Source organism: Egretta garzetta, unplaced genomic scaffold, assembly GCF_000687185.1.
Source record: "Egretta garzetta isolate BGI_Z169 unplaced genomic scaffold, ASM68718v1 scaffold220, whole genome shotgun sequence".
Classification (NCBI taxonomy): Eukaryota; Metazoa; Chordata; class Aves; order Pelecaniformes; family Ardeidae; genus Egretta; species Egretta garzetta.
The window spans coordinates 3,383,671-3,399,118 of NW_009258414.1; positions in this window are offsets into that span (position 1 = coordinate 3,383,671).

Genomic DNA, 15,448 nt, shown 5'->3' on the forward strand with positions numbered 1-15,448 from the left:
TCTTAGAATGTAACACAGACACTCAGAGCAAACAGAACTGGCTTAGTCCATTTTAACATTAATATCCATCTGCTGTTCAAAAATAAGCAGTGGACACATCAATATGTAATGGATGACAGTGATCAGATATTGGAGATGTATTTAAAAAAAAAAACAACTAACTAGATGTATTGGACAAACAGCAAAGTAAGAGGAATAATTTTCTCTTCAAGAGAAAAGACCCTGTCTACAGGGAGAGCCTGGCCTCGCTGCATAGTAGGTTTGAACCAGAATGGAGAGAAGAGACAAATTCATCAGGGTCTGCTTTGGCAGAATTATGAAATAAGTAAAAAATGTACTGGGTGGGAATACTTTTTTTTTATGCTACAAATGGTTTGAAACAGTCTTAGGGTTTTGGGCCAACTTAATACATAATCCTGAAGCTAAGATATTCTTGGCAAAGAACATGCTTCAGCTTCTGTCTTGTTAGAAGGAGAAGCTAGTCCTCTCAAAGCTGATTTATTTTAGTTCGGTGTGACATTAGCTGCAAGGCTTTTCAGTAGCACAGGCAGAATTTGGTTGTTCTTAGAGGAGAGGGTCAGGAGCATAAAACCCCTGCTGGGAAAGTAAAAAGGGTGAGGAATGGCAAAGTCGGGGTAGAGAACTGCAAGGGAAGAAGAAAAAGCTGCCAAGAGTAAAATTTCCATTTTGCTGCTTCTAGAAGAGAGTCGTCTCTTTCCATCAGTAGTGGCTGCCCTTACAGCACCCCGAGCCTTCCCTGTTAGCAGCAGCTGCCAGCCTGACACTCCAGTGCTCCCATTTGGAACAGGAGCCCTTTGCTCTTTTGCTACACAGCAGCAGTCTGTGCCCTAAGGCTTTCAGTATCATTCTCTCACCAGAGGTTTAGCGTAGAGAGTACAGAGGCTTCATCTTGGCCTATGCAAGGACCGAGTCTTGGCCTGAGTCTCAAGTTTGTTAAGCGGCTAAACCAGATACTTGAATCTCGTATTGGGGTTCATCACCAACGCTTGTCAGTTCTCTATTACAGAGGCTCAGTGGAAACATGCTCAGCTGTTCGCAGCTGGGAACAGCACCTAAGGAGCGATAGGATTTAATTTCATTGTAGTTGTGTGTGATTTGTAACATTTAAGAGCGATACATTATGACTTTATAATTATGTGCGATAGTGCACAAAATGACAGAATTCTAAATTAATAATAGCTGTGTGTTTATTAGCTAGCTTGTCATTTAATTGATATATTAGGGTTTTAGTAGTGTGTTGCTTAATCAATAAATGTTGTGGTCTCTTAAATTAATTATGTCCTGGGCCTGCAATTAAAGAGGGAGTGTCAGACCCAGAAATAGGGCTGTATGCGGCTTGGGCTTAAGCTACGTCTCAGAAAGGATGCAGATCTCCATGCAGATGGCTCAAGAAGAGCATAGGTCTCTGAAAGCAAATGCACGCATCGATAAATAAGCAAGATTAAAACAGTGTATTTGTTCAGCTCTCAAAAGAATGAGGATTTTATAGTGGTAAGTGGGAACTCACTTGAGGAAAGTAGATGTTCCAGTTTTAGAGAGCACAATATTTGTATACTGATGTTAACGTAGCAAACGTTCACAAGTCACAACAATGAAGAATTGCAGTTGCGCTGTTGTCTCAATTTTGCATCAGTATCTTGGCACCTCATGCAAATAGTTTGAGCACAGAATAATAGTTTTCTACTTCTATAGTCCAAGTCAAAGTTGAAGAGCAAATTCTTAACACAAACGTTACATATAAAATTGACTTGCTTCATTCTGGTAAATCTGAGAATAAACAAATTTTAGCATTAGCAATGCCTGTAAATATTTTGTTTGAAAGCATTCACATAATCAGAAAAAACAGCTGAAGGAAACCTGAGAGGTCATGTAGTCCTTTGAACTGTCTCATAGGTCTTTATCTCTGCGAAAAATTTTTACTGAAATATTTTCCAGAATTGCATTAAGTGGCATGATCCAGTTCTTCACTAACTTACAGTAAAAAAGAATTGCCTATTTCTGTTTCATTTCCCTGGTAGCAGTGAAAAGTCACCATTCTTGTCCTGTTCAATGGATATGGAAGTTACGTTGTCCTTTTCCCTTTCCGGTAGCTTTTCTTATAGTTTGAAGGTTTTTAACACGCATTTTCAATGTAAAGGCTTCTTTTTTTTTTTTTCTTTTTCCCGCACAGATCATGTTTTCTTAAGCTCTTCATTTTGTTGCTGTGCTTATGAAAATCTTATGCATATGCAGATACTGCCACTGCTGGGGAAGGTGGAAGGATTGCCTCGTGTTTTGCATGACATTCCTGTTTATATCTGCTGGTATTCAGACGTTTTTAGTGGTTTGTGTTGGTGATTTTGTGTATTTATTTCTGCTTAACTCAAGCTAGCTCTCGTTTTGAATTAGTTCTTCGGATTATCCTTACTGGAGTGTACTACTCTCATCTAGTTTTTGAAGTACAGTCTACTCTTTTTGCAGCACTTCTCCCATCCATGCAGGCCAGTGCCAAGTCCCTTTTCTGTGAAACGATGCAACTTGGGTGCTTATCTGTAAGTTGTAACCACTTCTCGGGAAGCGTTAAGAGTAGAGATTGAATGTCTTTTACCTGAACAAAGGGAAGACCAAAAAGACTATGAAAGGTACAAGTATCCTCAGTGTGTTTGCTCTGAGGGAAGAAGGCACTGTAAATAGGCTCAGGCATTGTGCAACTCCTGTATCACCTGAGAAAGGGGGGTGGGTTACAGTAGAAAGCTGATTCATATGTATAAAGCACCAAGAAATGGGTTTTGTCTTAAAGATTGGTGCAAGTTGAAAATTTGCTGAGCAAAAAATATTTAGAGATAAGGCCAATGGAACTGGCAGGAGTGTAGCTAGCCTAATCAATAATAACAGGATAATCTGTCTGTCTTTGTGGTACACAAAGCAATAATCTGTTGTTCAGATTGATTAAATGCCTCAGCTCTGCTTCGATTATTAATCAATCTCTAAAACAGCTTATTGTGAGTATAATACAAAGTAGTAGAGATTAAGAATAGTAATGACAGTGATATTAACAGAAAGGTGGAGGGAGTTGTTTTTTCATAATGTGAAAAAAGCCGAAGTGAGGTGGCATGGTTTTTTGGGTTTTGGACAGACTTTGTGTTGATATACCTATGAGTGGCTTGACTGCAGTGTCAAGTTGCAGAGCTCTAAAGGGGGAGTCTAAAGGCTGAGTTTCCACAAATCACAGTGATTTTGATCTCTGTTACATAAATGTAGGAAGTGCCATTGACTTGGCAGAGAAAGAACGTGAAATATGAGGACAAAGAAATCTGGAAGCTCTTGGCTAGAAAAAACCCTGATGAATTGGAAACGTGCTTTTGTCAGATTCATTCTTTGCGGTAATAACTTGTTTCATTGCTTACTTACACCCAAGCTTATTTGAACAGTGGGCTAGCCCAAGCTTTCAACCTCTGCGCTTTTTAAGTTACAAGGAAGAAAAAAACCCTTCCATATATTTTGCACCCTATGCCTGGGGTTATGTAATTGCCAAAGTGGGATTTTCAGTAAGTTACATAGATGGTGTTTTCACTTCAAAAGACAGGGCAAAAAGCCAAAGGCTCGTTACTGCCTGAAAGGGGGAATTTGGGTTTTGCTTTTTTTTTTTCCGTTTTTGACTTCTATTAAAATGTTCAAATACACCTATTTGCCTGAAATTTATGAATCAAACTTTATAAAATGCAGAATCACTTAGGACTCTGAGCAATAGCTTTTAAGTTGGCCCTCTTTGAGTCCAGAGTTGGACTAAATTACTTCCAGAGGACCCTTTCAACTTATCTTATACTGGGACTCAATGATTAAATGATATGATGTGGAATGAAAAATATTTGGGATGTTAACCTTTACGTAGATTTCATGCAACTGCTGAGAGTTATTGAGTTGATATTTAGTTATTTTTCTCTTCTGGAGGGCTTCCTTCCCCCAGTACTTAGGAATCCTTCTAGCATGAGCTTCTCCATCACCCTGTCTTCTCCTGACTGCCAGTTATTCATTTTGGTTATCTGAATCTTGCAGTACTTGGAAGGAAATAAATGGTTCGCCATGATGGGAATAACACTAGTCTCAGTACCCTCTCTCTGAGCATTTATATATATGCAGGAGAAGCATATTTTTTTGGTTACATTCTTTTAGGGTAGCATTGGATACCCACAGGTGGCTTACAGAGAAACAAAGGATACCATTATGAAAATTGATGTTAGATCTTCTGAAGAATTTTCATCTTTTGAACAGTACTAACTGGCATGGATAATGATACATTATGCTGAGAGTCTAAATTTCATTGCATTGTCAATCTTGACTTCTTTCCAGTTGTGTGGTGTTTTGGGTTTGGCTTTGTTGTTTGTTTTTTAGTTGTATAAAAGATGCCTATAAAAATTCTGAGAAATTTATTACTAAACAACATGGGTTGATTTTTTTTTTCTATCCAGCTGGTCATTAGGCATTTCCAACTGTCAGTCTCATATGTAATCTCCTTTAATAGCAGCACATAATTAGCTTTATGCTGATCAGAGGCATTGGGGATGGTGGTGGTAATATTCAAATACAAATATCAAAATCCCAAGAAAGATAACTTGAAGAGGCATATGTCTAAGCCAGCATTTACGACTTTTAGTCCCAAAGTCTGTAACTGTTGATTTATGCATATGAGTTTTGAACTATGGTATGGAAATTTATCAATTAAGAATCCACAGCAGTTCTGGAAGGAAAGTACAGATGTCTCTCCAAACAGTAATATGTCACTCTTTTTTTTTTTTTTTTTTTTTTTTTCCCCCCCCCTCCCCTATGCAGTCCTGTTCTCACTTCAAATATCGAGTTTCTTCTTAATTGTCCATTTTCTTACTTAAAAAAAGATCATGAAAATTATAGTCTTGACATTGTTCTATTAGGAACAAATTGTCTCCATTTTTAATCTTAATACAGAGTCCTATATATACAATCTATGTATGTGTACTTCACTAAAGTGTTTCCCTGATGGCTCTTACAGGATTGCGGTTTTCTGCTGGTTTTGGGGGTGATTTTGAGGTGCTTTTCTTTTAGTGTGCATATCTGATATATGATTTTGTGTTTAAAAATATCTAAGTTGAATTGGTCCCAAACTCCAAAACTTTAATGTAACTCTGGGAGTGTCAAAACTCCAAATGTAGTTCATGCTTCTACTTTGTGCAGGACTTGAATCTGAAGCTTTGCCTCTGCAAATACAACACAGTAGCCGTTGTTAGGAAGGCCGCTGGAGAGTGTTGGTGTTACTGCAATTAGGACTTCATCATAAAAATATGAATTTCTTTCAGCTCTTTTAAAGAGCACTGTATTTGAACAGCTGTCTTCAGAGGTGTTCTGGCTTGCGTATGGGGTTGGACAAATCAGCTATTCCATCGTAAAAGAGGTACCTAGCTAAGTAAGGGGCAGGTTTTCAAACACTCCAGACATATATTTATTGACTAGATCTAGCAAATTATTTGGTTCATGTGCTGCCTGGATCCCAGACACTACTTCATGATGCATCAATTAAGGTGTCCGTGTGCTGAATATCAACCTCAGTATCCTGCTCTACAGTCAGCCAGAAAAAAAAAAATGAACAGGACTTCAAAAAAAAAAGAAACACACCTTGACAAGTGAAAATTGTGTCTCCTGCATTAAGGTTCTTTAAAGCTGGAAGTGTCTTTGAATTTAGGCTTTCAGTTCTTCAATAAAAGATCACAGTTCCCTTTTTGTTCTCTGGCATTGTAATCCATTTGAGGATTCTGTCAACACCCCTTTCAAAAACTGCATAAACCTGTTAAGATTTGTAGGAGAAAAATCAATACAAGTTACCTTTTACTCATAACTTGAAGTTCACAGCCAGAGCTTCCTCCAAGAAATGTTTCAGTACTAGGAAAGGAAAAACAGACATCTGGTTCTTTATGTTTTCCTATTGAAAGCAATTAGTGGTACCACTACAGGGATTATTTTTGGCCTAGATTTTTGCTGAGGGATTATTTTGGTTGTCCACTACTTGCTCTAACTGACCAGAATATAAGGGCACGTCTTAACTCTGACAGGATGGTGGCATTAGGTACCGAGAGAGTAAGTGCAGCACTTGAAACGCCAACTAGATGGGAAGCATGTTGACTTCTCCCCAAAGAGATCTGTCAAGTTTCATTGCAGGATCTATTCCTTACCTTCCTCCTTTAATTTCCTGCATCATTTAACCAGTGTTTTCTGTGGCAGAACTGCTCTGCACATCAGTGCTTCCCTTTATGTTTATTAATAAATAGTGGTTGCTTCTATACATGATTTTTTGGCATGTAGTGGTGAATATAATCTCTCTGGGTTGCAAATAGAAGCTAAGGACAACTCCCAGACCTTTTAATAAGAAACCAAAGCCTGTTAATGATGCATGGGAAACAGTCTATGATTCAATTGACAGATCCCCACTACCCTCCCAGATAAATTTTAGTTTAAGGTTAAACTTTTTTCCTATTCTTTATGTTCACGTTGTCTGGCTTCTCTCTGGAACTTATTTCCTTCAACCAAACTTCTTCATACTTCAAACCAGCTTTGGTCAAAGGGTAGTTTCAGGATGTAGGGTGGGGGAAAGGGAATGCTATGTTCTAAAGTCAATTGAAAAACAATTTGCTAATGTACAAGTATAGGTGAGAATGTTTTATATAAAGCTGCACTCTTAGTAAATATTACTAAATATTTAGAGCTACTTCAGTATGTGAGCCAAGCTCTGTATACAAAGCTATTAAAATATCTTGAGGCCCTACAAAGACCCTGAAAGTACTTGCTTTCCAGTTAAATTTAACCGCGTTAACTCTAATTCAACTACATCTATATGAAGAGAAACAGAACGAAGTCAAGCAAGCATTAAGGTAAAGTTAAGCAGAAGGAAGAGGCAAAATTTGGCCTAAATGAAACATTCAAACTGCTGCAAGCGTCATTTTCATTGCTTGCTGAACCATTCAGCTTTCTGAATCACTACATTTTCAAAGGATACGATGAAGCTTACTTGTAAACCAGCCTGTTGACTGAAGGATATTGAAACCATTTGAACCATTCTGTTATTGTTAATGAAAGACTTTTTTTTGTTTGTTTTTGGGGTTTTTTTTGTTTGTTAAATGCTCAACTGTGAAATGAGAATTAAAAGATATGCCCAATGCTGTATCCTGAAACCTTGGAAATATCCCCTGAGGTCAGCACAGATTGTCACCTTTAACGTAAATACTGGTAACTCGAGGTATATGCTCTACAAGACCTGAATAGGAACCAATAAATTTGATAACTTTCATCAAAACAATTGCTAACTTTTAAAAGTTGTTTGCTTTTTTTTTTTAGTCACCCCCCCTGCTGATGTGCAATGTTATGCTAGGATTTATTTTTTGTTATATATCTGAAGCTCTGTTACTCAAGCCAGGTATTCTTATGGAATAGATTAATACAATATGTTGCTTTCTTTGTAAACGTGCTTGTTGGAGAAATGTGGAAGATTCAGAATGTGGAATTATTAACAGTCTTCTTTCAGACAAGGAATCTGTTTTGCAGAAAAACAGGAGAACTGGGGAGCTGAAGATGCCAATACTTTTGGCAGTTGATCCTGTGCTTTTTTGGGGGGTCATATTTAGTGCCTGTAACTGCTGTATGTTCCTTGCCATTTCCTTCTTTAAGACATCCTTAATTTTTATTCAGCAGAAAAGAAAACTTTCAGTAGTGTGGAGATGTTATAATACAAGCATCCTCAGGACTAGTTTGTAATGTGATGCTTTTCAGGCTCATTCCTTAAGAACAGTTCCTTAAGAAACAAAACACCCTGAATAATGTTTCAAAACTTCATTCTAGTCCCTTTACTGATGTTCTTGACGTTATCTCTTATACATGCAAAGTAGTTCTGCACAACTACTAATTGGATCTTTTGGGGAAGATCAGAATTTTCCACTTTTCAGCAAAACCAAATGGCTATAACTGAAGGCTATCCTAGATCACTGTAAGAATATCAGCCATGGGAATTTCACCCCCAAAAATAAGGCCTATAAGCACCTTTATCGTGTCGCCCTCCTATGCTCATATGTTTTGCCACCGAAGGAAACCTAGAGCAAAGTACGCCACAGCGTTACATGGTGCAAAATGTGGGCTGAAAGTAACTGACATCTATATTGGTGAAAGGGAAAAGAAGTTTGTGGGGTTTTAGATGTACGTGTTCCAAGATAATATTGTTTCATGAATTCTTTTTGCCAACATTGCCTTAATCTAGCAGAGCTGATTTGTATTACCTGTAATATTGAGATCGGTTTATTACTAGTGGCTGCTTCTGTATTTTTAACTCGTTGGTTGGGTTAGTCTTGTTAACATCTCTCCATTAATCTGTTATCAGACTGCAGACTGTTCCTGCCTCCTGCTGGCAGAGAAAGTTATTTCCCAGCCAATGCTGCTTGAAGTTCCTTTCCAGAGTTTATTTCAGGCACAGTCTAGAGGAACAGAGTATGTCAATCAACTGAAGAAATGAACAAACAAATCTGCTCCCCTGCCATCTAAGTAGCATTGCTTTTCTTTCAAGTAAGGTGAAAGACCACCTCCTAGGTAAGTTACTTATCAGTCAGCTCTTTGAGCCACCTGGTAATGGACCCCATTCAAGTTTGTCAGTTAAGAAATAAGCTTCTAGAGTGATTCTGAGCATCTTCGCATTTTTCATCATAGAGTGGAGTCAGCTTTTCTGCTGGTCTTTATTGGCTTATCTGATATATCCAGTTACTGGATGTTTAAAACTTCACATGGAGTAAAGCTACTGGTAGTACCAGCCAATACACTCTTTTTTGAGAAGTTGTTTAGCAACTACCAGAATTGGGGGGAGAGAGAATTTCACTTCTGTGCTAAAGAAAATAAAGGCAGAAAGGGAGGTCCTCGAGGAACAAGCAAAGTACAGGAAGGCTATGGAGGTGGGTTAGAATAAAGAGCATTTGGTTATGTGCTCTTTGGAAGCTTGTATCTCTGCTGATACATTAAAGCTATTTTGAAACACTGTCACCAATTCCATCCCACCCCCAAGAAGAGGGAGCTGGTTCATGAACTTAGATAGGGAGTATTAGTTACACAAAAAAGATATTGCACATCAAAATTCAGGAGCGTTGTGTATTAAGCCCAAGCGCAAGACATGACATTTTTTTGTAAAGATGTGAAATAAAACTAGTTTACAGGTTAAATTACTAGTATGACTTTTTTAGGACATTCATCAAAATTACTTACATATTAAAACAAAGAAATGTATTTGTTGAATGACTGAATTTCCTGCAACCTCAGAAGTCCTTTTTATTCATCTTTGAAAGGTATTTCCTTAATTTTTTTTGCTCAGTCACATAGGTATCATAATTGATGATGTAAGGTAATGATTTTAAATTCTGTTGATGCATCACTTACAGAATGTAGTTGTTTGAAATCACTGTAAATAACCACTGCCGATAAAAGAAGAAGAAAGTAAAGACAAGGAAGAAAATAGATGTAAACATTAGTGGACTCCAGTAAGATTATTGATTTCTTTTGAGTTGCTTGACAGATAAAATGGCAAAGCAAAATGTCCAAGTTCAAAAACATCACTTGAAGAAAATATGGAAATGTAGCAGGGGAGGAAGAAAATGATGAATGCTACTTTGTTAGAGGAAAAAATACAATCCTTCTGCATGAAGTATTCATCATTTTCCTTTTTGTTCTACAGCCATTTAGTAAGCATTTGATAAAAGTCCATTTAGCTGTAGTAGGCAAAAATCATGTTTAAAGTCTTTAAAGTTCATGGGTCATCTTTCAAAGCATTACATCTTAATAGTTAAAAACTTTATCAGGTTCTGTACAACTGTTTAATGTCTGAGGCTTCAAGCAATTCTCAGAAGAAAGCAGTGAGGAATTTCATTCTGAAGAGTAGTGCGTGTTGTAAGGAGGCTATAATGCATATGCATTCACATCAGCACTGAACAGATTTTATAAAAATGCCACTGGAGATATTGGTCTCGGAGGAGAAAAACATTACTCCAAATACATATATTCAGAATAATGATGAAACTACCCACTGAGGGTTTCTGTGATGTTACATGTGAACTGTGAATGTTATTAAAAGGTAGGAAGGGAGGAGAGAACACATACTTTATAGTGTTAAATCATGTGCAGGCTGTAACACATACACATAAAGATGTTTCAGATGGAAAAAGAAAGGATGTAAGCAAAAATGCTATATGCAAACTTTTGGACTTTAAAAAGCGCAATCTTGCTTATTTACAAAGAATTTACAAGTTCTGTTTCCTTAACAATTTGGTGAAAAGTGAGGTGCAAAGGAGAGATGGAGAGAGACTTTTGCTGGTAGGTGTTCTTTAACAACACCTTCAGCCCCCCCTACAGAATGCTCAGCTAGCCTGAATCTCTCCTGTAGTCTCTTGCTTCTTTCTCTTATACACATTTGTATGCAAAGCACTATCTGGCAAAGTTTCTTCTTGTTTCTAAGTTAAATTACCATAGCAGATTTCCACGTGTTTTTGGAAGATTCTTGAGGCAGGTACTGTTTCGTGAAAGATCTTTACTATTTATTACATCTATCCCTGGTGGAAGATTGCAATTACTATCCTACTTCCAGCAACTCTTTGCCTGAATCATGACAGCTCTTAATTATGTGTGAAAGTAGAAGTTATATACAGAGAAATTTCTTACAGAGAATTACCTAGGAGATATATTCAGGCTTAGAACGGTCTTCAGCAGGGCTATTCTTCTCGTGGTTCTCATTCTGTTGTTTTTGCTTCAGGAGCTATGAAACTTTACCTGACTTATGATACCAGAGTTTGCATTGGGAAGGAATTTCTACTTCCCAAAGTTTCACTTTTTTTTTTTTTTTGGTTTGTTTTGTAGTTGGATTTGGTCCTGTCTATATTTCTTCCTTTAAATAAGCCTCTTGCAGCCTACCGCTGAGCAGCCTACTGCTGAGCATACAGCTCAAGGAAACACAAAGGAATAAGTAACAACTTCCAAATTTCTGATCAAGTTTAACATGTCAAATCTTTTTATTCAGCTGCATAAACTCTATTACCCCTAAGTTATAAATGTTGCATTTTCAGCTTAAGTATTTAATGGCAAAGATTTATTCATGTCTGCACTTAGAGAAATGTATCGCAATGATAGTGGTGTTGGAGTTGATTTTCAAAATATTTTCAAGCCTAAAGAAGTTGATGTTTCCAAGATGTCCTATCCCAAGTCATACTAAATCCAAGACTTTAGAGGATGTCCAGCTTCCAGACATGTCTTTATTCAAGATGAATAAAGCTAACTGAGCCAGGACAGACGTACAGCTTCCTGACCCAGAATAGGTAGGATGTTAGGAACTCTGCCATTTAATATAGAAGGATGAAATTTAAGTCAGTTGCCACAGTTGCCAAAAAGGAAGGGGAAGTCTGGTCTCTTTTGTCGCATAGAAACACCCTGTTGGGCTACTGTGACAGGACTTCAGAGCACAATCCATTTTAAGGGACTTCTGTTTCTGTGGTAAGCTTGGGCTTTATTGTATCAACATTTCCAGACAAACCCTTTTTTCTGAAAAATTCCAGGAAGCTCACAATGTTCTACAACAATTAAGTTGTATTTATTATAGGTTGTTATTTCCTGCCCAGTCTCTCTTCAGTCAGGATTATTCAATTATGGATGGTCACTCTGACTTTTAATAAGTCTTTCTTAATTCATATTTCAGCGTGAGACTTGTGATGGCTTGAAATAAGCTTCATTTATTAAAGATAAGCCTGAAAGCACAAGGTAGATTAAATTATAAAATGCTAAGAGTTTCATGGAAGAGGTGATCATTGGGGATTGTAGTAGCAACTTGATTTTGTAGATTGACTGGCATCAATGACCGTTCTCCTATCAGTGTGCTACAGGAAACAGCTACATGTGCAACGCTAGTTCATCTTTGTTTTCTGTTTCTGCTATTAAGCCATCAATATAATTGTCAATAAAGGAGCTGGCCACTTCTGGAAAGCTTACATCCATAGATATTAGAGAATGTTCCTGTAAAAAGACATTGGTCTCCCAGCAGCATTAAAAGTTGAGTTTCAGAAGGCTATGTAAGCATTTGTGCACTGCAGTTTTTTGACAGTAAGGCTAAGTGTTACAGGGACAAGGTCATCCTGATGCCCTCAGTGGAAGGGAACAGCCCAGCTGCTTGGGGGACTAGAATTACAGGGCTTTTTTTCTGCCTAATTAGCAATATTACTTTATATTTTGCACGTCCTTTTGCATGCGTTAGGAAGAAGTCTGCAGGGAGCTCATTATGTTACTGGCCTTGTAGTTATAGGCTTGCAAAGCTGTAGCTTCAGGGACGCGGGAGGTGCATTCACTTGAAGAAATTCCATATCCAGAGTGAAACACTGCTGAAGACTTGTAGGAACTCTACAGGATGTCTCCTGTGGGGCATGCTTTATCCTGTCCTGCGTGTTCCTGCAGAGAAGCTGTCCAGATGAATCTTCCTTGACATATTTTCACTTTGAGATAATGGCTGAGGGCAGAATTTTTCCTCATGTGTCATCTGTTAATGAGTCTCTAACCAATGAATGGGTTTGTGAAGAAAAAGGAGCCAATGAAACCTTGCTTATTGACATCTTGGCATGATTTTTCAGAGCCCAGTGTGGTTCCTGTGACTGGCATATTCTAGAAGTACAATTTAGTGTGAGGGCTTTTTATTTTTTCTCCCTTCTTTGGTGGAGAGAGGGTGAAACGTGACAGAATCACATTCCCAGCACATTACTGTGCTAACACACTCAAAACTGTGGGGCTGAGAGTAAGACAAGAATCTCTAAAGAAAGGAGGTAGGGCTGGAGCTTATGAGAACACTCTGAGGACAATAGCACGAACGTTTGTTGCAAGAATGTCTGTCTGAATCCAAATTCATTCACTTCTCTTTGAGCTTCCCTCTTCTGAAGACTGGATCCTTAAATGAAAGATGATGGCACAACATACCTCATGGAATTATTTTGTATAACCAAGTTAAACAGTTAAAACTGAAGGAAGTGTTGTGTCATTATTTTCTGGCCATCATGGAATTATGCTAGCAGCTGCTTCTCAAAAAGAGTGTATATCACTTCCCAGTGAGGATCATAGAGGATGTTTCTATATGAAGTCCCAAATGCTAGAGTTGATCAGCACTTTGAGGAGAAATATTAATCAGAGGCTTATTAAAAGATGCAATCAGAACGTCATGTACTTTTCCCAGTTGATGAACTGCACCTTTCTTCCTCTCTCTACCACCGGGTAAATGATTTTGTATAATAATTTTTGGGCACTGCACACCTGGCATCACCCCATTACCCTGTGGAAAAAGTCACTTTCTAATTTAAGTGATAACAGTCATAAAGTGACTTACCTTTCACTGAAATACAAATACACAGAACCCAGAATAAAAAGGACAATTTCGTTTTAATGGAACATAGTTTGAAAAAGAGTAGTTGTAACAGCTGAAGTTTTGATTATAACTGCATTAGGATATGGTGATACATTTTTAAACCTATAGTATGTAAACATACTTTGTGTAATGTGTAGAATTAACAGTGGACATAAATAGTAATTGTAAATATAGATAATTTTGTCATAACAGTTTTTCTTCATTTATGTAGAAAAATTGTGCAAATGAGAACAGAAGACTGGAGTTGTAGAGGTGTATGTCAGCATGAGATTTGTCTTCATCAATGTGAGCTGCCCCTTTTTGCAGCTTTCTATTGCTTATATCTCTTCAGCTTCTAGCAAACTGAAGAACGCCCGCTTTGTTCTAGTCTGTTAGTTGCAACTGACTTAATTGCTTAGAAAAATATCTTTGCAGGGCAAAGCAAAAGCAGACAAAATGCTCCAAGAGTGCAGAAGAGTAGACTTCTGACAAAAAGAAAAACTGCACAGAAGGTAAGCCGTTTCAGCATACTATTCTTGCATTATTTAATGCCTGTTTAGTGTAAATAAAAGAAAATATACCAGTACTAACCATGTAATCTTCAGTGATGCAAAATATCTTGTTCTTGCAGGTTTAGGGAAAACTGTGTTGTGAGTGTGTAAAATTTCTGAACACAGAGATGTAATCATTTCTGCAATGTACTAGATGTCATTCTAACATGTTCCAGCACAAGGCCTTTGGGGTTTTCTTTAACCCTTATTTGAATATTTCTCTCAGGATGGGTATTCCTTTTTCGCTTCTGCTTCATGGCTTGTAGGATGACAATGCCATCTTTCATAATTAGCATGTCAAAGATAGAGGATAGCTGCCAAAATATGGGGTACAATGTGTCCTAAAGCATTTATCAGTCTTTATCCTAATAGCAAAGTGTTCATTGACTATGTGTGTGACTGGGCATTCAGTTATGCTTACTTAGTGGCTTTTAGATTGCAAAACTGGCTCATCCATAAGTGCTTTGTCTGGAAATAAAGATTACTCATATACTCATAAATCTGTAAAGCTCTTAATTTACATGTTTATATGTAGTTTGTCTTGAGATAGGTGGACACTTGTGTTTATTTTCTAGCTGCATTACTATTGACCTGGAAGATAACAAAGGCAAAAGACCCTTTAATTACTGTTATTAGCACAACTCTCGCACTGTTCAGACAGAATAATGTGCTCTGTGTGCTTCTGAAAGTATTTTCTGAATAACCTGCCTCAGATTTCAAGCCAAGTGTTTAGAATGGCACAGAGGAATAAATGCATGTTCTGCTGGAGTGGAACCATCCACTCTGATGGAGTCCCCTGCTCCCTGCAAAATGCATCCACTTGAGTTCTGGACATGTTAGGTGACATTCAGTAAGCTAGGGTGCCTAGGTTCAGTTAGACATGCCAAAGAAATGGCAGTTTTTGTTATTACAGCTATTACGAATTTGACTACTTTTTAATTTTTTTTTTTATTTTTTTTTTTTTTACAGAATTGTCATGCTTGTTACTAGTACTTTCTGTCCATGTATGTGTCTTCCTCAGAACATGGTTATGTCCTCAGTCATCCTCAAGAGCTTTTAAATGTCTAGCAGATTTTGGAAAAGTCAGAGGAATCAATCATAGAATGCTTTGGGTTGGAAGGGACCTTTAGAGGTCATTTAGTCCAACCCCCCTGCAGGAGCAGGGACGCCTTTAACCAGATCAGGTTGCTCACAGCCCTGTCCAACCTGGTCTTGTATGTTTCCAGGGATGGGGCCTCCACTCCCTCTCTGGGCAAACCTGTTCCAGTGTTTCACAACCCTCACTGTAAAAAATTTCTTCCTTATATCCAGTCTAAACCTACCCTGATTTAGTTTAAAACCATTACCCCTTGTCCTGTCACAGAAGGCTGTGCTAAAAAAGATTGTCCCCATCTTTCCTGTAGGCCCCCTTTACATCCTGAAAGGCCGCAATAAGGTCTCCCCCCAGCCTTCTCTCCTCCAGGCTGAACAACCCCAACTC